This window comes from Mus musculus, chromosome 8, assembly GCF_000001635.26.
Source record: "Mus musculus strain C57BL/6J chromosome 8, GRCm38.p6 C57BL/6J".
Lineage (NCBI taxonomy): Eukaryota > Metazoa > Chordata > Mammalia > Rodentia > Muridae > Mus > Mus musculus.
In genome coordinates this window covers 91,815,537-91,839,714 of record NC_000074.6, presented here as the reverse complement: position 1 = coordinate 91,839,714, position 24,178 = coordinate 91,815,537, and the positions used below count along the sequence as shown (strand labels likewise).

Genomic DNA, 24,178 nt, shown 5'->3' with positions numbered 1-24,178 from the left:
AAGTTCAAGAAGAGCAGAGAGAATGAATCTACAAGTTCTGGTGACTACAGTATCACTGGAATACTTTTGAGAGGAAATTTTAAATATTTTCAATAGAGAGAGAGACAGAGAGACAGAGAGAGACAGAGACAAAGAGAGATAGAGACAGACAGTATAACATATTAGCTACCGTATTAGTCATTTTATGTTTGCATAAGTCTAACATATACCATAAATAGTTACATTTTTGTCTGTTAAAATAAATAACAACAACAACAACAAAAAAAAACTGGCTGTGGTGGTATGAACCTATCACCCTAGTACTCAGAAGACAAGAGAACAAAGAGTTTGAAGCCAGCCTGGGCCACAGAGCAAGACCCTGTCTCAAACTACTTACTTACTAATCACACTTAGGTGATTAAAGTCATGAAAATAAAATTTAAAAATGCAAGTACAACTTTTTTTCCTTTAAAAGAACGCACAACTTTCTCATTATTCACTTTAGGTTCTGCTTAAGCAAAGGGCAGATCTTTACTGAGCCTGAATCACTGAGCTAAACGTGTCATAAAAGTCAGCCAGCTTAATTTTGCCAGTGAGCCTTGTGGTGCAGGGATGAGTGTCCCTATGGTCCTTTAGGGAAAGCAAAGCACTCAAGGTGTATGCAGTTCATCTGAGGTCCTGACTGGGTTCAGACTCTATCAATAACCGCCTGAGTCACAGCTGTCATGGCTGCTGCTCACCAAGCACACAGTGTGTCAGGCATTATTCCAACAGCATTTACGTGTGCTATCTCATGTCATCTGCAAGATGATCTCATGCAACAGGCACCATTGTTATCCCCATTTTTACAGGTGAGGAAATTACAACAGAAAGTCTCTCCCCCCAGGCCATATAGCTGGTCAGTGGAGGGACTGTGCTCTCCCATTTCTATGTGGCACATGCCCCAGTTGGGACTTTTCTAGCCCCAAGATTATGCCTGGAATCTCCTCCCTCCTGGCCTGAGGGCCCCAGGCAGTGCTCCTGTGGACTGTGATAGCTGTTTACTTTGTTCCTGGGTCTTCTAACAGAGGCTGTGTTTACCTGTTCATTTTGTTTTTCACACTCACTGGTCTGTTGAGAGGTCAAAACACAAAGCCATCAAGCATGGAACCCTTACCATCCCCAGATAAATTAAGGAATGGTGTCACCAGGGCAGAGAAGCTGTGGAGGGGACCTCCATTGTTTCCCAGGGTCAGACTTCACCTTCAAAGATTCCCAGAGGACTCACCCCGCATCCTCTACCCCTGCTGACACATCAGCCCAAGGTCCGTGGTGACATGACTTTTTCAGAATAGGGTCCCCACCTCAGGATCACATTTTAATGGAAAAATACAGATGCTGGAGATCAGCTTCAGGGGTTTTGGAAGAAATGACGCATTGACGCAATAACCAGGCGAAGAAGGACCAGGAGGGGCCTTAGGGAGGGAGGAAAAGATGCTTGATCTGCCATCAGCTTCCTGTCCACCAGAGGCCTGGACCATCCATACCACAGCAACACACCAACAGCCTACCTAGGCTGTTGTCCCTAAGCCACAAGACTTTCCCCGAAGCTCTGCTCCCCTTTGCCAGGTTACCAATCACTTTCACAAAGAGGCAGAAGCACCGAAGGCAAGCACCCACAGACCACATCAACAGGAGCAAAAGACAAGGCCCAGGCAAAAGACAAGGCTTTCCCCACACAGCAAAAGAGTTCCCCCAAAGGGCCTTGGAAGGAAGAAGCTGGGCTGGATGGAGAAGGAAGAGAGGCCTCGAGGGAGCCACTGGGAGTCCAGGCTCATGAACTACAGAAATAACCAACTTAGCAACCAGGGGCTTGCTATGCATACACACAACCTCTCATCCCTTCAGAGACCCTTCAAGGCATGGATGTTAGTCAGCCTTGTTCCACAGAAGGGGAAATTGAGGCTCAAATCAGGTTAAGTAATCAGTGCTCAGAGCTTGGGAGGGCTGGCTCTCCGTGTAAGACCCTCACCCGCCTCCAGAGAGGAGGAAGTAAAGAAAAGATGGCAGGGGTAGGGGGAAGATTGCCACGTGGCAGCCTAGTCTCCCGAGACTGTAGAATGGGAACGGTCCTTGACCATCTCTCTCAATGAAGAGCCAGTCCAGCCCACCCTGGTCTGTTTCTCTGCTCCCTTGCTCCCATTCCCAGGACAAACAATTGCTCACAGCCTTTCCCAGAAAGGGAACAATGAGGGCAGAGGCCAGGGTCTAAGCAGCATAAGGGCAGCTGGCTTCAGGTTAGGATCAAACTGTCCTGAAGCCATTGGAGAATCCTGAGGTGATACATTCAGCAGGTAGGTCTGCCTGACCTGGGAAAGGAAGTTATTTCCTTCACTGGGAAGGGCTGATAGCACTCTGGGTGTCAGCAGGAAGCCCTAGATTAAAGTGACAGAATTACAGTGCTGTCTGGTGACCTAAGAAAAGCCAGGCTTTTCTTTTTCATGGCTTCCAATCAGGCGTGCCCACCTGGCCCCCTCAGCCAGGGACTACCATCCCCTGTTTGTACTACACCCCAGCTCTGAGCAGAGTGGGCTGTTCTGAGTGGCAGCCTGAGGTCCAGGCAAAGACTTTTGCTCCAGTCCCTGGGGGCCAGCACCTGCAGAAGCCACTCCTGAGAGTCCCCAGAGGGGACCGCCAGCTGCTCAATTGCCTGATGTGAAGAAAGAAGCACCTCTGGGGATAAATTGGGAAGAGCTCTGCGGAGCCAGAAGGAAGGCAGCTTTCTCAGCCTTCTCAGCACAGCGGCAGCCAGCGCTCTCAGGTCTAGCCGCGTGCTGTCCACAGCTTCCAGCTCCTGAGCAGAGCAGGTGGAATCTGAACCCTGATTGCACGAATTGCGTAACTCAGAGCAGATGTAACTCAGCATCCACCAGTTCCCATCCATCCTCACCTTGTCCTCAGAGCACCCTTCTCCCTTCTACTTCACCTGCCTAGTGACGGGGAATGGCTGGCTCTGAGCTGCCCAACCCAAGTATCTGGGGCTTAGACAAGAGTCCCTAATGAGTCACTGGTGACCAAATGGCCCAGGCTGCTCATCTTCTCTTCATGCTTCTAGACTTTCCAGTAGAAGTCTAGTACTAGAGAGGTTAAGAAAAGGAGAATGACAAACTCAAGGCCTGGACAACATAGTGGGACTATGTTGCAAAAACTTACAAAAGGCAGGGAGAGGGGAGGACATGGGAGGCAAAGAGCGGGTATGGGGGAGAAGGGAAAAGAAAGGACTGTTATTGGAGAGAAGGGGATAGAAAAGGATGGGGGATAGAAGGAGAGAAGAGGAGAGGAGGAGAGGAGACGGAAGGAGTGCAGAGGGGAGGGAAAGAAAGGGAGAGGAGGGGGTCTGTTTCTGGACTCCTTAGGTCTGTACTGGCTGCTGATCAACCTTGGTGGGCAGCACACTAGAAACAAGGGCTGGGTTTTCCATGAGTCACAGCTCCCTGGTTCCTCTGCACTTCCAAGAAAGCATAGCTGGGCTCCCCACTAGCAGGCTGAGACGCATGGACCCATGCTGCATCCACTTGACCCCTCCAACTGGCTGAGAGTCTCTCCAAAGCTGCCTGTTGTCACACAGCTGACCACAGGCTAGTGACAGAGCCCTGCCAGTGAGCTCTGAGCAGTCACACAGAAAGCACAGAATAGCCGCTCACTGTGATAGCTTGAACATCCTTCTTGCAGACAACCAAGTCAGAAATGCTCCAAATGCTGATGGTTTCTGACGCCACAGGTGGCAAATTCCAAACCTGCTCTCATGACACGGGGCACGGTCAGACAGCAGGTGTGCTACAAAGACCACACAGTTACCTACAGGCAGTGTGCATAAGGTAGGTCTTAAACAGAAAGGGGCTAATTCAGTCTTGGAATGTCTCATTACAGATGCATGAAAAATAACCCAAGCCCTGAACTCTGAAATGCCTCTTATTCTAAGCATTTCAGATAGGTCCTGTCAAAGCTGACAGGTGTGATGGTGCACTCGGGAAGCAGAGGCAGGTGGATCTCCTAGTTCAATGCCAGCCTAGTCTACAGAGTGAGTTCCAAGACATCCAGGACAACACAGGGAAACTGTCTGTAGTTGTCACATGTCACACACTCTTATTTTGATCAGAGAAAACTAACAGTTGTTACACGGCTCTCCATGGACCCAAATCTGGTTTCAAATCCTGTATTCAGCTGTGAGAACTTGGGCATGCAGTGTTAAATTCCTGGTGCCTCCGTTTCTTCACACACACACCCCAAAAAGGAAGGTTTTTAGTATCTCCTGATACAAAATGAATTAATAGCAAGATGTTTAATGTCAGTACCTGACTCATCCTCAATGCTAAAAAGATATTTGGCATTAAAATGCTATCTGCAAATAGACTATAATTCCATTTTTCTCTATGTCCTGCTCGCATTCAGGAAACTGTCTAGATAGTTTCTGCCCATCTATAATGAAGAGGGAGGGGTCTTTCCAAATTTCAGACCTCAAGGCTGCGACCTTTGGCCAGGCGTTTCACTAAGCTGAGGGTGGCCTCGACACTGAAGTGGTCAGACCCGGCCTGTACTGGACCCTGTTTAACCTCCACCCCCTCTCCCATCTCCCAGGCCATCAGCACACTTCCCATAATACACCGAGAACAATCACAGGGTCCATATTGACCACTCTCTGTGTGTCACGCTGCGGCTCAGAATGTATCTCTGAGTGCTTGTGGCCTCCTCGTAACCCCCATTTCACAGATTAGGAAACTCAGGAGTGGCTTGCCTGGGGTCAGCCCGCTAATAAGCAGCAGAGGGAGGATCCTGCTCCCCAGCTTCTTCCCTGAGCCAGGCTGCTCTGAGGCAAAGCAGGATAGAGACTCCCTCAAAGCTCCCTTTCCATCTGTCTTTGACCCAAGGTCATGGCCCCATTTTGGCCACACACTCCAGAAGGCATGGAAAGAGAGGGTTTCCTCATGGTTGAGGGCTTAACTACATCACAGTTAAGAATCCTTATTCCAGAAGTTACAATGAGCCTGGAGGGTCAACAGATAACCACAGAGAGCAGCAACAGCCTGGCTGAGGAGAGCAGAGCCTCACTGAGCCCCACACCCCTTCCCAGGCCTCGGGCTGTCCTGAGACACCTCGCAGATTAACACATACTTGGTGACCATTAAGATTACACTTAAATATCACCTCCTGTGGGGCCAGGCATCTTCCTCCTTGTCACACAGAATTGCAAGGTCATGCAGTGCTAACTGTCCCTATTCCACCAATGAGAGGCAGAAGGGCAGAAACTTTGACTGAACCAGATTTAAGCTCAGAAAGTCTAGACTCTACAACCCATGCTCAAAACTACTGCACTGCGCTCCTCAGAGCAAAGATGTTTCCAGAAGGGATCCGTTCTGGGTCCTTCTATGGGCTCCTTGGACAGAGGAATGACATGAACAGATTAAGAAGTGAAATGGGTCACTACAAGTCACCAGGATCTGCTTCTCTTACCTTGGATGCATGAAGGATGGCAATCCCTGTCTTTGTGATTAGCCAGAACTGGAAAATCAGGGACAGACTCGAGTCACCAGATCCCTCTTCCCTAGGCAAGAAGGTCTTGGAGCAGAGACACCCCCGGCCTGAGGTGGAGCTTCCCCCCAGCCGGTAGCTTATGCTGACTGACACCACGGAGTGTCCCCCTTCCCCAGCTCTGGCTTCTGCACCCACCGACGTTGATTATGATATACTTGTGAGACATAAGCCTGAGCGTTTGGGGCTCTTTGTTACTGCATCCCATTCTTACTGCTCCTGACTGATGCATGGTCGGGCAGGGTGAGATAGAACGGAAAGTCAGGCCCCCGATAGGCAGGCATACTTCAGGGGATCTATGTGGTAGGTGTAGAGAAGGTGAAGGATCCTCAGAAACCAGGGTCTTCTCGCCTTGGTTTCAGTGAGGATGTGTACTCCTTACCGAATCCCTATCCAAATGCTAATATCAGAGATGAAATCAGCTACAGAAAGAAAAACAAACTCACAAAATGCCCCTTCTTCAGACCAGGTTGAAGTGGAAGCCTCTTGTTGCTTCCATGGTCACTGCCTGGCTGTGACATCATCACCCCTGGAGCTGGCAGCCCGCTAATCTGACCCACTCTAGCGTCCTTCACCTACCAACACCAGGTCCCTGCCTTGCATGTCAGCTGGTGCCATCCAGTACCTCTCAATTCTCAAAGAGGATAAGGAGATGGCCATAAAGCCCTTCCTAGAGGTACCAACACCAAGACTGAGTCTTTGAATAGACTTGGGGATGTCTAGGAGGAAGAAAAGCCATTCTAGTCAGGGTATCCCCCCCCCCTCTCTCTCCCTCTCAGGGACTGATCTCTCTCCCTCTCTCCTCCGCCTCCCTCCCCCTCCCTCGTGTGTGTGTGTGTGTGTGTGTATGTGTGTGTGGGGGGGGTGTTGTTGTTGTGCTTTTTGTTTGGTTCAGTTTTGGTTTGCTCGGGTTTGAGACAGGAATGTAGTGGTTTGAATGAGAAAATCCACCACAGGCTCATATGTTTGACTGTTTCCTTCCAAGTTAGTGGAAATGTTTGAGAAGCATTGGGAAGTATAGCCTTGAGGTGTGTTACTGTGAGTGGACTTTAAGGTTTCAAAACCCCATGCCAGCTTCTCTCTCTCTCTCTCTCTCTCTCTCTCTCTCTCTCTCTCTCTCTCTCTCTCTCTCTCTCCCTCCCTCCCTCCCTCCCTCCCTCCCCCTCCCTCCCTCCTTCCCTCCCTCCCTCCCTCTCTGCTTGCTACATGCAGATTTCCATATAAAGCTCTTAGCTAGTACTCCAGCACCATGCCTGTCTGCTTCGCACCGTGATGACCATGGACTAACCCTCTAAGACTGTAATGAAAGCATGCTAGACAAGCACTTTACGACTGAGCAGCGATTCTCCCCAGCCCCTACTCAGTGGCCCTCACCATCCTGAGCACCCATCACTAGCAACCATCTCCAAAACCTCTTCCATTCTTTCAAACTGAAATTCCATAGCCATTAACCAATGGCTACCACCCCACCTTGTCCTGGTCCCTGGTAGGTCCCCCACCCATCCAGGTCCCCTATCATTGTGCTTTCTGTTCCTGCAATTTCTTTGATTTAAAGGGAAATTGGAACAAATCAGAGAAGTATTAATGGTATATCACCAGCAAGCCGAAACCCTTGTTCTGATATGATCCTGACAGATATGGAATGGGAAAAACACAAGCCATTTGCTCTGTGGGACTTGGTGCCCCATACCATGACTGACCTAACTCTCAAATTGCATGGATCCCTCAAGTTGCAGATGACCCACAAGTGTCCCTACATCTCTCTCTCTAGACTGACTTTGCTACAAACATGTGACAAAAATCTGAATCCAACCCAAGGCAGAGCACAGGCAGGACAGGATTTCTTTTCATGTTCTCAATGCTGCTGAGAGAGAAATGATTCCTAATTAATTGAAGAGGGGGTGATATATCTCAGCAAGACAGTAATGTCCCCAAAGTGACACAATTATCCCACACCAGGGCTTGTGGCTCTAACCTCAAGCCTCTTCCCTTTCAACTCAGACACACACACACACACACATACACACACACACACACACACACACACACACACACACACACAAACACGTCCCCTAAGGCAAGTTGCAGAAGCAAAGCCCAGAAATATCCACAAAGACGGGGCTCTTCTGCTCTGTAAATGCAGTCCACACTCAGCAAGCAGACTCCTAACAAGCTAATCAAAATAAATTGGGATGGCGCATGCCTGGGTAACGCTCTTTCCCAGTGCTGTCTTCTTTATGTCCATGTGACCACTGAGTTGGTCCTTTAATGAATGCACAGGAGATGCTGGCCACCAAGAGGCTGTGCCCTTCTTCTCATCTGAGGGGGCCCACCTAGCTCCTTCCCAGGCCTTTGCACAGCAAATGGCTATGCATACTTGCTTGGCATTTGGACATGTCCGCCCCCACAGTATGCTGATGCAGATAGATTTGACACACACAAAGCACCCGCTTCTACCTGAGTGCCCTGACTTTCGGATGGGCTGGCAGCATGCTATCCAGATTGCTTGCCTTCATCCTGTGTTTGTTTAAATATCAGCCAGGTAGAGACCTTTGTTCGGCAACTCCCAAGATGCGGAGATTGGAAACATTTCCCTAGATTCTGCCCTACTTGATAGCTGATTTCATGTTTGCAGTAGCTTGCTGTTCCCTGGCTGGCCTCCGTTAATGTCCAAGGCTGAGAGAGAGCTGTATGCATGAATTTCAGATATTAATAGGAGTCTTCTGCATCTCCAGGCTGGGGGATGCAGCCAGGTACCCAGCCTGACGCTCGCTGCATGCGTTTGCGTGGATGCCGTAGACTTCCTCTGTGTGGAATGGCTTAAATGTGCTGCTTCAAAAACATTACGTACACAAACACAGTCATCTCTACGAATCCTAATACGTGTACATAATACACACAGATTCCCCTAATGAGGAATCCAGAGCCCACCATCCCCACATATCAAAATCCATGACTGGTTCCGTCTCTTAGAATAAAGTGATACAGCATTTGCCTGCAACCCATGACTGTCCTCCTATAGACACTAAGTTGTCCCTAGATATGATCTTAGCACCTTGCAGTCTGTAAATGCTAGGGAACACACAGTGTGCTGCTGTGTTGTGCACAGAATACTGAGAGGAGAAAGACTACCCAACATATTCAGCAAGGATGAAACGGGTTTTCAGATATTGCTGGTTCTGAGCCATCTGAACCCACCATAGCTACAAAAGCCCCACTGTACCTCAGAAAAGACTTGGATCATTTTTGTAGCTGGGGAGATGGCTCAGAGGTTAAAGGGCACTTGTTGTCCTTTCAGAAAACCTAGGTTTGTTTCCTATCACCCAGAAGATGGCTTACAATCAATTCCAGGAGGCTTGACACTATCTTCTGACCTCAGTTAGCACAAGGCATGGATATGGGGCACATGGAATTTAATCATTTTCTCTTTTTCCTTAAGTTTTCTTATTATTTTTTATTTTGTTATTGTTGTTTGTTGCTGTTTTCAAGACGGTTTCTCTCTGTAACTCTGGCTGTCCTTGAACTTGCTTTGTAGACTGGCTGCATCTGCCTCCCAGGGACTGATATCAAAGCATGCTCAAAAACCACCCTGTTCCTTGCCTTATTTTTAAAATTCTTGCCTTTATTTGCTTCTTTTGTGTCTGAGTATAGATGTGCCTGTCATGGGGGACAGGCATTGTGTGTCACATCTGGAGTACGGACTTGCAAGGAAAAGTTGTGTGAGTCCGTTCTCTCCCTCTACTATGTGGGCCTGGGAATAGAACTCAAGCCATCAGGCTTGGTGACAAGCCACCCATCTCTCTGGCCCTCAATTATTTTCTTAGTCAATAAATCTCCTATTGCTTCCTCTCTTATTTGGGGACAGTTTTTCTTACTGTAATGGGGATTATTGACTAAAGGTCTAGGACTTGTCTAGGCTCACGACCAGCTGTTGAGAGCAATCAGGCTCTTGGCCAATCCATCAGGAGATCACCGGTGGGTGGGTGGTTTTAGTCCTCAGGAGGCTTCAGGTCCAAGTCTGAAGGCTCAGGGTGCCTGGCATAGATGGAGAATGGCATTATTTATACCTATGGGTATCAGAGATAGAGTCTCCCTTCATCTTAGAGACTGCAGCAGCCATGCAACTATCACCTCAAGGTAAGGAGCAGGGACCCAGGCGGAGGTCTCTTTCTGGGTCTGTCTCTTTTAGAGATGTGACAAGGAGAAAGAGAAGCCATGCAAGCCCTTAGTAAGGTTGCTGATACCCCGACTTGCCGAATGCCATAGCGGTCTCCATGGAAGCCTTCCCATCAACCATCCTGCCACTTGCACTGCCTGGGAGCTCTTTGCTCTTCAAGGCTGTGGGTCTAGCCCTCAGCCCAGCATCAGCTGGACAGTTGTTTTCCCAGATCCCTTTGCAGTCAGAGCCAGTCGGGTGACTTTAATTTGATCAATGACACAGAAGAGGACAGGTGCTGGCTAGCTTCCAGACAAAAAGACTTCTAAGCTGCTTTCCATTCCGTCCTTTGTCCACCTGCCTTTAATCTCACAGCCTCTCTGTGTGTGTGTGTGTGTGTGTGTGTGTGTGTGTGTGTGTGTGTGTGTGTGTGTGTGTGTGTATGTGGGCATGCACATGCACCAGTTTTTCAAAAGAGGCAAAGGAAAGGCCAGCACGTGAAGGAGGGCTGCCAAGAACACAGGAGAAGCTTGGATGAGCCGATGGAACTGCAAGGCCTTCTCCAGACTCTGGTGGATTTAGTGAATGTCTACACTGTCTTCAGTTGTTGGCTGCCCTGACATTTTGTCCTACTATTTCTAGACACTGTCACCAGACCTGCCTGAAGCTTTGGGAAGAAACTCAGCACCCTGAAATTCCAAGAGAACAAAACAATAACCTTTTTTTTCACAACTCAATTGTTCTAACACAACAGCTTCAACAACTAGAGACACCCCCAGCCTGGGTATCTACACGTGTGAGTAAGCTCCAGTAGTCTATTTGGGACGCCCCCATTAACCACTGTCTGCCCTGACATCTCTCATCCAGCAGCACCAGCAAGCCACTTTATTCTCCCTGTGACGTTGTTTCTTTAGCTGCAAAACTGGGTACTATGACATCTCCTTCACAAAGTTGCTAACCAGAGCTTTCTGCAAGAACAGCACAGATTCAAAGTGATCCCCTGATGTCACAAGTCCCTGCCATCATTTAGGGCACGCTGGATTCCTGAACCCCATTGTTTATTCTTTACACACACCCCTCTGAACCCAGCTCTCCTGAAGGTCTTCCAGCTACTCGGACACCACTCTCAGACCCCCCTTTCAGTTCACAAAGTTGTCCCCTGCCTGGGACAATAAGTTCCTTGTCTCCCTTTGGAAGCTCTGCTGAACCCCACAAGAACACACACACACACACACACACACATGTGCATATACACACATGTTGTGCATATACACAATTAAGGACAGGGGAGGTGGGGGATCAGCTCTGAGGTCTCTTCACTTGCTCAACGGTTGTCTCTCACCACCCTCTGAGCTCTCCAAGGGGAAAGGACATATTCCCGAGCTTCTTATTACCCCTCTACCACCTAGCAGACCTAACCTAGAGGGAACAATCCACAACTATGTAATTATTAAGAGAAAAGACACAGAGAGCTCAGCTCTGCGAACATGATAAACTCACAGCTTCAGAGAAAATCCACAGCACCGCGGTTTAGAGGTTCACCTTCCATGCAGTCCTGTGAGTAAATTCTAGCTGAGCCACTTAGCAACTGTGTGATCCTAGGCAAGTCGCCTGACCTCTGAACCTCCATTTTCTTGCCTACAAATGAGAATCGGAATAATAACAATTTAATAAAGTTGCTTTGAGGATTAAATAAATTGGTAAAAAAAAAAGATACAGAGTGGTAACTCACTTGTGTGCATGTGTGTGTATATGTGTTCAGTGTACATGTAAAGATCTCACTATATAGCCCAGGCTGGCCTTGAACTTGAGATTTTCCTTTCTCAACCTCCTTGATGCTGAGATGACAGGTCCCTACTAATGGTAGCTAATTTTCTTATACTCCTTGTTAGAGCTATCATGATGCTGGAGACATTCGGAATGAGACCTGGGACAGGCAATTCCACTCTGGATTAGACCATTCAGGTTTGTTCATCTGATATTCTGCCTCATCCATGAATGCTTGCTCTACCAGACTCCTTTCTGGTCATCAATACCACCGAGGCAAAGCTTGTCCTCTGACCGCTCCCCAGCTCTCCTTCCCAACGACCAGCGGTCACACGCACACTCGCTTGATTGATAAAGTCCCTATCTGGTCATTTACGATCTGGCTGCTATCGAGGCAACTCCTGCCAGCTCGAAAAGCAATTAATCTGCAAACAAGCTGGGCAGCAGCAGGCCTGGGCATTTCAGTCTCGGGCCGGGCTACTCCGGAGAGCAGACAAGACTGCAGCCGGCTATTTATTGTACATTTTAATTAAGTGCTTGTTAACGACAGTTATTTTAACAGTCATAAAATTACTGTTGTAATGTATTTTGTTGGAGGGAGAATGGAGGGGCCTCAGGATGTTATGAAAGCAACCACAGATTGCCTTCACTTTAAATCAGAGAATAAACCCTGAAGAGGAGGACCAGTGCTGTGGTCCAGGCCCAGACGCTAATGGTTGTTTAATGCGCTCATCAGTGTTTGTAAGTCCTGAGCATACGGCGTGGACACAACAGCCCTCCAAACCTCTTTAACACTTATTTGAGATGACAGGAAAAATGAAACCATTTGTGCTTTCAATGGAAAAGCAATCATTGGTACATTATATTCGCCTTGCCCTATCAGGCTAATGCACGGTAAAAGTGTCACCAAATGTATTTAAGGGCCTGATGGACTGTTAACGTTGGATTCCTGGTACTGGACTGATTAATAAAAATCTTCAATTTGTATGTAAATGCAGTGAGGCCTCATATCATCGGCATACCTGCGCCCTGAGAAAATAATAAACTGAGGTTTAATGCAGCAATTATCAGCATTTATGGGACTCTTAAAGTGGTTGGAGGCAGCCCTTGGAAGAAGGCACGCAGAGAGAAGCCAGGGATAGGGATGGCATTCCTTCAGGACCCATGGGCTTCTCCCAGGGGACAGCACTGGCAGAGCTGTTAACACCACATGCTGGTACCCTGTGCATGACCAAGGAGTTGGCCAAGGGCTGTGATGCTGGGTGATGCTGGGTGATGCTGGGTGATGACTCAGGCTGTTGCCAGAAAGAAAGATGCTCCAGATAAAACAGTTGGGCATCAGCTGACACTCCAAGCTCTGATAAAGAGGAACCCCACAGCCCAGTCCTACAACCTGCTGGACCAAGCCATGCATACAATAACAAGGACACCTACTAGACACTCCCAGAAACCCTGTATCTTGCTGCAAGTGGCAATGTCTTCAAGACACTGTGTGACAGTATGTCCAGCCCAGGGCTAAGAACAGCTTTAAATATCTCATCCCTTATGACATCAGAGAATGGCTCACTACTTACTAAAGTCATTTCCTTTTCCTCTTGCTCACACAGCTAAACTATACTTCCCAGACTCCCTTGCAGTTAAAGGCAGCCATGTGAGTTGGTTTGGTTGGCCAAGAATAGATAGACACTAAGATGAGATTGGTACAATAGATAAGCAAGGGTTTTAGCAATAGAGAGCAGGAGAACCCTCGGGCTACCGGCCATTCAACTGCTATGGGAGCAGAGCAGGGAGAAAGGAGGTGTGAGCGTGAACATGGGATCACTCTTCCAAACAAGTGTCTGCCAGGCTAACAGGAAGTCTTTGAGTCTTTGCCCGTTGGTAGGTCACTGGTCTTGCTCCAGTGAATCTGACTCCATGTCCTCAGCCAGTGTTCCAGGACACCAGAAGAATGAGCTACATCACAGGAGCATGATGGGATAGCCAACAGGCTAGCCTGGCTCCTGCAGCAAGAGACCAGAGGCACAGCACTTTGTCTGCACAGCAAAAGTGGCTGAGGGCTGCCTATGAAGATGTAGACAGGATTAATATATGCTCCTTCTAGCCTTGGCCTCTACAGTGCACCGTTGCATGTCCTTGCCTTGTTCTCAGCTTGAGGCAGACAAGATGCTTATAGACTGAAAAAGCCAGAGCTGGGAAAAAAAAACCCACCCAATGCTTGAAGACGTGCTTTCACCCTGAAAGACCACTGCTTACGTGAGGGTGGAGGGGCACAACTTCCATTCATCACAGCAAAACATCGATTGACACTGAGGGCCCTCCTGTTACAGCAGCTAAGCTTAGCCCAGCTGACAGCCTATCTGCAGAAGGCAAATGTTCAGATCTCCATTTCCCAGTAAGAGCAGGAACCCAGACAGATCAGCAGCTCTGATGGTTATATGCACCTCTTTGAGTTTCCCGTCCCAATGGTTTTTCTGACACTGTGGGGGCTCCTTTAGCCTGTAGGAATCCATTTAGCCTTCATCAGATGTGTGCATTCAAAGCATACCATGAGGTCAAAAGTCTATAAAGCCATCTCCACAGACAGGCTGGTAAGACAAAGATGAAGAAATGCTTCCCTTTTGTCCCAAGTAGACAGTAGAAAATACATTCTGTCATGAACCCTTGTTGGCTCCTCTCACCTTCTTCGCTCCTTCTGCCTGGAGCCCCTCCATACCCTCCATACTTGGGCTCTTGATTCCTGGGATGCTTGCAAAGAAATGTCCTGCCTATATCATCAGCCTTTGCCTAAGGATCCATTTCAAGGCGTACCCAGCTAAAACAAGGTTTGAATCTAAAACAATCAACAGTTGCCACTGGCCCAGAAGGTCTGAATGAGGTTCTCAAGTAAGGCATAGATATCACTTGGCAGAGAGAAATGAGATGAGGGACTTCAGAAAGACAGGGAGAAAAATGAAGCCGAAAGAGAAGGAGAAGGAAAAGAGGCAGCGGGGAATCTCAATTTGTAGGGTAGCACACCGCTTCCCTGACTTCCTAAAGTTCCAAATTGTCTTGCTTTCGCCCAGATTCCAATCAAGGCTGCAAGAAGCTCCTGCCCCCCCCCCAGGCTCTCCCACCCACCAGTGTGGGTTAGAGGGGGAGATGGAGGGTGTGGAGAATCTCAGCAGGCATTAACCAGTCAGCTAGGATAAGAAAAGCAATCCAGCCTACCTGAGACAAGGGCTCCTCTCACTCTAGGGGATCTAAGACTAGGCCACTTGGGGTTGAGGGGGAAAGGACAGAGACAGAGGTGTGCCTGCCTACCCCTCCCTAACACCCAAACCAATAGGGAATCAACAAAACCAGTTTCCTAATGATAAAATCATACCTTCACATTTTCTAAAATGGATCCCTGTGCTCTGGTGACTTCTGATCCACTTCCTCTTCCTCCAGGAGGGCGAGGAAATGGCTGCATTGGTCGCTGGTCGCCTGCCTGGCCTAGAAGAACTTGGGTTCCTTATTGGCTTCCTTCACACTTCCACTACCTCACATGGCCAGGGCATGAGGGAGTGACAGAAGCATTGATCTTGGCACCCATAGTCCACAGAATAGCAGCGAGGACATTTGGGGCTCTGTTGTCTCTTTTTCCTGGAGCAGACAAGTTAAACCTTCCTTTTTTTTTCTTTTTAAATTTTTTATAGGGGTGTGTGTGTGTGTGTGTGAGAGAGAGAGAGAGAGAGAGAGAGAGAGAGAGAGAGAGAGAGAGAGAGAGAGAGAGAGAGAGAGAGATGCTGTATGTATGCAGTATATGTATTTTTTGGTGCGAATGTATACACATAGGCACATAAAGCTGCACAAACTCGCTACCTGTGAATACAAACTTAAAGCTCACTGATACTGCTCAGCAGTTCGGCTGCTCCTCCACATGCTGCTGGGATCCGTTGGTTGCTGCCCTATCCCTGACGTCCCAGCACCTGGGTTCTGGGTACATGGTACACCCAGATTTGTATGCGGGGTCTGGAGATCCAAACACAGGTTCTGAAGCTTGTGTGACTGGTAATTTACCAACAGAATCATCTCCTTAGCCTGAGGGAAACAGTTTTCAATATATTTTTTTAATTGATGTTAAACAGCTATCACTTAAAATCGTCCCCTCTTACTCTTTAAGCATGCTATTCAGTGTTAAATATTCACCTTGCTGAGTGAGCCTTCAGTCACCACCCAGAACGCTTTCCACTGTGCAAACCCCAAACTCGAAGGCCACCGACTGGCTGCTTTCTGTATCTGTGGCTGTAAAGACAATAAATGCCCCACATAAGTGGAACGGCACAATGCAGGGGTTTTGTGTCCTCAGGTCTAGCTAAGCTGTGGCGTGTGACAGCATCTGCCTGTTCTGTTTATCTAGTCCCTTTGGGTGGCTCAGACGGTTTTTTTTGTTGTTGTTTTTGTTTTTGTTTTTTTTTGTTTTGTTTTGTTTTGTTTTGTTTTTGGCTATGTCGCTGCTGTGCATGTAAGCATGCAAATGGATCTTTAAGATGCTGCTTGCAATAGGAAGAAGGAATATTCCTAACCCTAGTGGCCCCTCATTAGCTGGGGGGAGGAGGCAGAGCTGTGCTTACCAACTCTGACTGGACTGGTTTTAAATCTTGATTCGCACCTCGAACTCTACCTAGGCAGAGCCGTGAACACTTGTGGGGCCGTTGACGACTGCTCTTCTGACCACTTCACACCGGGTTAGTGCTCATGACGCACACTGGAATTTTCTAAGGTGGGTGCTATTACTCAGCCTGCTTTCCAGAGGAAGTTAAGCTGTTTTATCTAGATTCAAATAAGAGACAGAGCCAAGATGTCAATGCGGACAATCTTGTCCCAAAGCTCACATGTGTAGAACGATGGCGCGATGGCCATCAGGGCTTGAGTCAAACCTGGCCCTATTGCAACATCCGGGTGGAAAGTTGACTCTTCTGGACCTAGCTGCTGTCAGAGCAGGTAAATGTATTTACAGCCTCTTCCGACTTTCCTCTTGCAGAGATCTGATTTCCTAATTGTCCCAGAGTATCATGGAGTGAACAAAAATGAGAACCTGGGGTTCCAAATTCTGGCCTTTCACCAGCCACACCCCATGACTGCTCTCTTAGCCTGCGATCCCTGCATGAATCCCTTTGTAAAGAATGAGGAAGGGCTATGGGCAAAAATCTCTCACAGGCTCCAGTCTTTCCAGTGAGCGCCTCAGCCAGAGCAGAAATTCCAAGGACATCTGGCAGCGGGGCAATCAAGGGAGACCTGTGAAGAGGAGGAAGAGGAAGCTGGTGGAGGCTGGAGAGGAGTGTGCGCCTGGGGCAGCTACAGGAAATGGGAGAAGGAAGAGAGGTGGGGGCAGGGGGAGCATCTCTCTAGAGATGAATGGCATACACATTAGAGCATCCCAATAGTCCCAAGTCAAAAATTAGGACCTATGAGAGACCATACACATTAAAGTTTTGATTTTAGACTATTTTTTTCTGAATACAGCACTGAGGTAAGGCTAGCCCACGTAGAGCTCAGTTTGTATTTGGGTTAAGCCAAGTGAGAAATATAATTTTTCTGACTGTTTGGTTTAAGCTGGACATGGTGTCACAGGCCTCCAGTCCCAGCACTCACAAGGCTGAGGCAGGAGGGTCACAAGGCCAGCCTGGAAGACATAGCAAGACTCTACCTCAAAAACAATTTAGTTTTGTTCTTGTTGTATTTTATTTCTTTATTCTTCTTTCTTTCACCCTTTCTTTCTCCTCTCTCTCTCTCTCTCTCTCTCTCTTTCTCTCTCTTTCTTCCTCCCCCTCTTTCTTTCTTTCTTTCTCTTTCTTTCTCTCTTTCTCTCTTTCTTTCTTTCTTTCTTTCTTTCTCTCTTTCTCTCTTTCTTTTTCCTTCCTTCCTTCCTTCCTTCCTTCCTTTCTCTTTTATATACTTTTTCTGTGGTTCCGAGGAGCAGTAAATATGGCAGGCAGAGATATTCCTCATCTTGGGCTCCCTGTCACAGACTCAGAAGCCCATCAGAGCTGCTAAAACCAGGAATGGAGCCAACTGAGCATCGCATTCACATTCTGTCTCTCCTTTCTCCCCTCACCCCTCCTCTCCCTCCAGGGTCTCATCACACACATAGCTTACACGGATGTTAAATAACAAGGCAAGGCTCTTCCTCCAGCCTCCAGCACGCTGGGCTGGTGAGCATGTGCCACCAAGTCTGGTTGTCTTTGTTTCTCCTTTTGTAAGCCACATGGGGAACTACCTTAGAGGAGAAATGGAGAAATGGAGGCCCCCTGTAGAGTGTCTGTTTGCAGCCTCAGGGTTCCTCAGATCCTGTCGCCTGGGTTTGTCTCAGTCCTGCTCTCCCGAGAATCCTCCTGGTCGGGCTGCGCCCTTCCTCATCCATCCATCACTGCCCCCTCAGTCTGCACTCAGAGAATGTGACAGTTGGGATGTCTCCAGGGCTCACTTGTTTGAATAGCTGGTGGTGCTGTTTGGGGGAGGTTATAAGACCTTCAAGATGTAAGGCACAGTAGTGGAGTTTTAATCCACTGAGCCCTTTTGTTTCCCAGTCATCACCTGTGAGAAGCCACACTGCTAGTTCCCACCACCATAGAGCAAGCCCCTCCAGCTCACACCACCACAGAGCAACCCCCTCCAGCTCACACCACCACAGAGCAACCCCCTCCAGCTCACACCACCACAGAGCAACCCCTCCAGTTCCCACCACCACAGAGCAATCCCCTCCAGCTCCCACCACCACAGAGCAACCCCCTCCAGTTCCCACCACCACAGAGCAACCCCCTCCAGTTCCCACCACCACAGAGCAATCCCCTCCAGCTCCCACCACCACAGAGCAACCCCCTCCAGTTCCCACCACCACAGAGCAACCCCCTCCAGTTCCCACCACCACAGAGCAATCCCCTTCAGCTCCCACCACCACAGAGCAACCCCCTCCAGTTCCCACCACCACAGAGCAATCCCCTTCAGCTCCCACCACCACAGAGCAACTCCCTCCACTTCCCACCACCATAGAGCAAGCCCCTCCAGCTCACACCACCATAAAGCAACCCCCTCCAGCTCACACCACTATAGAGCAACCCTCTCCAGCTCACAGCATCACAGAGCAAACCCCTCCAGCTCCAATCACAATTGACCAACCCCATTCCAGCTCCTACCATCATTGACCAACCCCTTTTAGCTCCAATCACCATGATTTCCTCACCAAGATGGGTTGCAAACTCCCAATCCATAATCAAAAGTACCCTACACACACACACACACACACACACACACACACACACACACACACACACACACACACACACACACACATCTCTAAACTGTTTTTATCAGGTAGCTGATTCTAGCAATATAAACATGACTGCCACCACCACAGTTAGGGAGTTAGAAAGTGCCTTGCTTCCCATGACAGTGCAGTCTTCCATGGTTCTCCTGAGACCTGGAGCAGTCAAGATACTGCTACAGAGAATGAAGGCTTGGATAGACTTTTGGCTACATGCCACCAAAGTGGCTGCTGGTTAACTTCAAATTCTACCCTCCCTGTCTTCCTCCTCCTTCTTATTCAGTGTCCATCGGTCTTTCAGAAACTATCTTTTGCTGGATGTGGTAGAGTTCATCTATCATCCACTCAGGAAGTTGGGGTACAAAGGTCATGATTTTCAGCTTGGACTTTATAGTGAAAGAGCTTGTCTCAAAGAAAAACAAAAAGGCAAACAAAACTTGCCTTTTAATTTTCTAATAGCACTAAGAATATTTCATACACATTATACCAAAAAAAGTTAGAAAAGATGGAAAGTTAACATTCACCTCCTCTGTTTAGGGATGGTTGTCATGAGCTGCCATTTTAGTGGCATAAACCTGTGAGGGTTTCCCACACTACAGATGCAGGCACTGAGACACAGGGATGGCAAGGAACTGCTCAAATGTCACTCATACAGGAAGGGGTGGAACCTGGGTTCAGGTAGCCCTACTCCACAGCCCTGGCTATGAACCCTTCGCTCACTTTGCCTTTTCCTGTTCCCCATGACTCCAACCACTAGGCCTCATGCAACAGGTGCAAGAACTCCTTTGGGGAGGTGGAGAGGAGGATACTGTTCATCAGGATAGCTTCAGGGACGTGCCCTCTATCCCTGGAAATAGCCTGACACAAGCAAAAGGCTCTCCCTTCCTACCGTTAGAAGCACTCATATTTCTTGTCTTCACATGCCAGGGCCTGCAGTCACCATACACATGTCTCCACCCACTTAAGTGACTTTGTAAGTGGAGAGCAAACCTCCAGGGAAATCTCTCTTCACACTCAAAAGCAGATCCCTAGATGTTTCCATGTCCCGCCTCAGCAGGAATTTAGAAAAATACCAGAGGCCCTCCTACCTCATGGTGGCCTCCCATCTACTCAGAGCTGAGAAAGTGCCGTTCTGAAGAAGGTAGACAGAGGAGAACTGCTACCAGTTGCAGGCCTGCCTGGTCCCCCATAGCAAGATGCAGGCTAGAGAGGTGGGAGACTCTGTCTACAAAGAGCAACAACAGATGTTACTTTGGGATTTTAAATAAACTGGCTGAAGCGTGGCCAGTTGGGGTTGGAGACTCTATAACAGATCTGAGCTATTAAGCCTATGTCCTGATTCAGGCTCCTGAAGGCAGATCCTGTAAGGAGAGCCTTGGTACAGTGTGCTTACTCAGGACTTGGGGCAGGGTAATCCCAAAAAGCTTGAAATCAAGTCCAGGAGCAAAGCAAAAGCCAATAAGGTCAACAATGAGTGGGTGACCACTGAGGACAAGGGGCTGGATGGCCTCAGACGTCTTCCCTCCCCTACCCAAGGAGCCCTGTAGAACTAGATTCAGAGTCAACCCTAGACAGACAGGAAGGCAGAGCTGTCTGTTTGAAACTCCCACTCTATATCTTCTAACTAAAGCTCTAAACGTAAAGGGGAAGTATCCAGCCCCTGTCTTCAGATAACTACACAACGAGGCTGTGTCTGCGCTCGTTAACCACCATCATCTCTTGTTGACGAATGCCTGTAGAGAGCCGTGATCTTTGGGTTCTTATGTTGGCCTTCCTTCTCTCTTGAAAACGCTAGTGAAAAGGATGCAGACCTGGGAGATGACATCAGCAGAGTAGTTCCCTGGGCCTGGGCTGATGTGGTGACAGACCATCAAAGCACAGCCCAGATGACCCAGGGTCACAGCTTGATGACCCGACCCAGGTCATAGCCCCATCCGGCTCACCAGAGCCAATCCAGCTGGGGCCTGGGCTCAAGGATTCAGCTTCCCTCCCAAGGGGATTTGAAGTGCAAGGGCCCAGCACATGAACACCCTCTCCTGGTAAGTGCTCTTCCTTCCTTCCTCTGGTTTACACAATGGAGAAAGCCCCAGCCTCATTAATCACTTGCACTGCAGGACTTCCAAGCCTTATAAAACCCCATGGAAAGCACAGTCCCTGTTTGGGGCCTGATTTGCTTCGGAATCAGGTTCAGAACTTTTAAGTTGCAGAGAGAAAACAAAGGAGGAGGCAAAAAGCTAAAAGGAGGCCTAATCCTCTATCACTGTTGGGGAATGTTCTAGAATGCGATTTCTTCTCCCCTCTCCGCAGATGAGGTGATGAATCTTTTCCATCTTCAGCTTCCCAACAGGACTAACCGGAAAGCATAGCATGTCCTACGGCCCCCTTAACTCAAAAAAATAAGACTCCTAATCCAGCCACAGGCGAGCATGAAAACACTGTGCAGGCTCACCCACTCCAGGGTCCAACTTTGCTTGATGGCTACTTCTCAGTCAATAAATGGGGCACACATGACCCCCTCCCTGGACACCTGCAGTACCTTCAACCCCTACTTGAGCCTTTCCAGTTCTGGAGATAACTTTTTAAATTGGCTCATTCTTGTGCAGTCCTTGGAGAGTTTGGAGGAGAGCCTGAGGCTGAGAAAGGGCAGGAGCTGGCTGGCCTGTCACATAATTCATCACACCCAGAATGCTCTTTCAGGGTTTGGTCACCAAGTGGATGAGCCCATGGCCTCCCACAGAGAACTCTGGCTCTTGAGAGGCTAGGCTTTTGCCAGGAGGGAACAGTTTCAGCTCTGCTTTGAGCTGAGTTTCTTAGCTCCAAGGCTCCATCACAATGTCATAGAGCCCGATGTAATGAGGATTTTGTTTTTGTGTTTTAAAAACCCAGTTTCACTATAGGATGTGCTTGTGTTTTGATCCCAGGTATGGGACATATAGGACTACTTCAGTTTGTCCACAGCCATTAACTGTGTATGTCCCAGGCACTAGGAGGGGGCATGGTTTTTGCCTGCTGCAGATAGTTTAATTCCGGGGACTCTGGGAAGAGGATAAATAGGAGAGGCCCAAGGGCGTGTGCCCCTGATGCTGCAGCTGATGCTGCCCCTACTGCTGCTGCTGGCTCCTGCTATTGGGTTTGCTGGTTTGCTATTGCTGGACTGCTTGATAGTTTAACAACAAAGATTGGACTTGCTGCTAGGGCTAGGAATCCAATGACCCTAACCAGCAGGAAATAGTCTAAAGATATCTACTTCCCCTTTCCTTTCTAACATTCTGTCTTCCCTACCTAGTATTGGATGGGGGGACAGTTGGAAAGGATTAGGGTGGAAGATGGGTTAGAAAGGGTAGAAAGGTGGTAGATATACGAACCCAATAAAATAGAAAAAAAGCCAGTATTTCGTAGTCTGAGCTCTCAGCTCTCTTGGAAGGAACAGGACAGCCTGCTGAAATGACAGAAAAGTGGGATACTTAAGCAGACCCCACAGATAAGCCCCTGGTGGTTTCGACTTTTCCTGGGGCTAAGTGACTTGTGCTACTTTCATTGGCCCATCAGAAGGAGAAATCACTTGAGAAATGCCCAACTTCTGTTTCACTTCTCAGCCCTAATAGTCAATGCCCCACTAACGGTGAGACCATCGCTACAGATGCTAAATGCAGCACGAGTCCCAGTCAACTGCCATGATCACTGAAAGGCATGGGGTGGGATGTACTCACCAGCACTAGAGAAAGGTCCCAAATGCTACCCATGGTAAACACCACACGCAGAGCCACGTGAGGCAGTGGGAGTGAGAAGTCTCCAGCTCCTGTCACCATGCAGGCCATCACACAAACATGTACTGCTGAACCACAGATGACAGAAGCAGAAAAAAATGTGCCCAGGACACCCCATTCCTCAAAATGGAAAACTGGGCCATGGGTGAAAAGCCAAACTATGAAAGGAACAGCAAGGGCCACCCAGGAATCTCTGCCTCCCTTCGTCTGGTCTTGTGGACTGGTTTGTACAAATGTGTATGTTCCACACTTCGGAACTATGCACTTTGCTTACAGGAAGATCATTAAGTAAAAAACTTTAACCTTTCCTGGAAAAGAAAAAAAAAAGAGTGTCCAGCAAAACAGGAATAACACGCATCGGCAAAGCACAGTGGTCAAACTGCAGACTCTCTGGGTTCCTGAGTGTGAAGCCTGACACTCTCACTTTTAGTGGTATGACCTTAAGTCAGCCACTTAACTGGATTTAATTGCCCTATTCGTTGGCTGTTCTATTTTGCTTTGCTTGTTGCTGTCTATGAAAGAGAAGGAGCAACTGCCCCCTGACTCACTGGGTTGTTGGAGGTTTAAATGAGGCAATACTCATTGTAAGGAGCTTAGAACCACACCTGGCACCCAGTGAGTGCTAGGTGTCTATTAGTTTTTATAAATTGGGTACATGATGACGGAGACACTTCTACATCCATACATAACAATAACGGGAAAGACGCCTTTAAAACACGTAAACTACACACTTACTGAGCAACTAATTACCTGTTATTATCACTTTACAGGTAGCCAGTCACCTAATGCTCAAAGCATTTTACACATGCTCAGCAGAGTCCGGACAGTGCAGAGCTGAGAAGTACCAACGTGTTCTTGTCCTGGCTCCCAGCCCACACCCAGAGTCTTGGTGGCCTGTGGCTGACACATGATGCTGAGGAAGGTACTCACTGGTGCTCAAAAGCTGCTGAGACAACCCCCTACCCATCCACCCACACACCCAATCAACAGTTGGGCTTAGTGAGTGAAAGATGCTGGAGTTCCATGGCAATGCTCTAGAGAGTTTCAATGAGATGTAGGGGAAGAAGAAGAAGAAGGAGGAGGAGGAGGAGGGGGAGGGGGAGGGGGAGGGGGAGGAGGGGGGAGGGGGAGGGGGGAGGGGGAGGGGGAGATGAAGAAAGCCACCAATGAAGTTTTCAGGAGAAAACCCTTGAATGGAGATGTCACAAGCAGATGTAATTCTGTAAAAGCCCCAGGTTGGTGTTCTGCTTTTGTTTTTATTTTTCCTCTCTCTTTTCCTCAAAGACACAAAGGAGGGAAAAGGAGGGGGTGAGAAGCCCACACATTTCCCAGCATGTCAGCCTGTGCCTACTGGGCAACTTAACTTGCCTATTGCTTTGAGACAGCTAGAAATGAAGCAAACTGTCACCAGTGATTAAAGTGGGATATCCCAAAGGTTTCGGAACTCTTCCAAAATTCAAAACCTCGGACTCTTGCAAGAAAACAAAACTAAAGCAAAAGCCAAAACAAAAGCCACATTCCCTTAAACATATGCATTGTGGTACTTTGTCCTGGGATGGACCTTCCTCTTTGGGTTCTAAGGGTGTGAGGCTAAGGCAGCTGTTGATGTTTGAATAGGTCTTATTGGCTGGTTCTATCCAGCTGAGCCACATGAAA

The 24,178-nt window shown here is 48.3% G+C and overlaps 2 long non-coding RNA genes across 3 annotated transcripts in view; both read right to left on the bottom strand.

The window, feature by feature from the left end:
* Irx3os overlaps positions 1-24,178 on the bottom strand; it is a 70,387-nt gene that overhangs the window by 34,008 nt on the left and 12,201 nt on the right. The gene's annotated exons all lie outside the window — the stretch shown is intronic.
* On the bottom strand, positions 9,078-23,616 carry Gm39223. Of its 2 annotated transcripts, XR_879090.2 has the most exons (4): positions 16,066-17,131; positions 15,641-15,736; positions 11,204-11,341; positions 9,078-9,582 (listed from the first exon to the last, which is right to left on the bottom strand). It is a non-coding gene; the product is annotated as a predicted gene, 39223 (long non-coding RNA). The 2 variants fall into 2 exon arrangements; XR_879089.3 differs by having other exon boundaries at positions 15,641-23,616.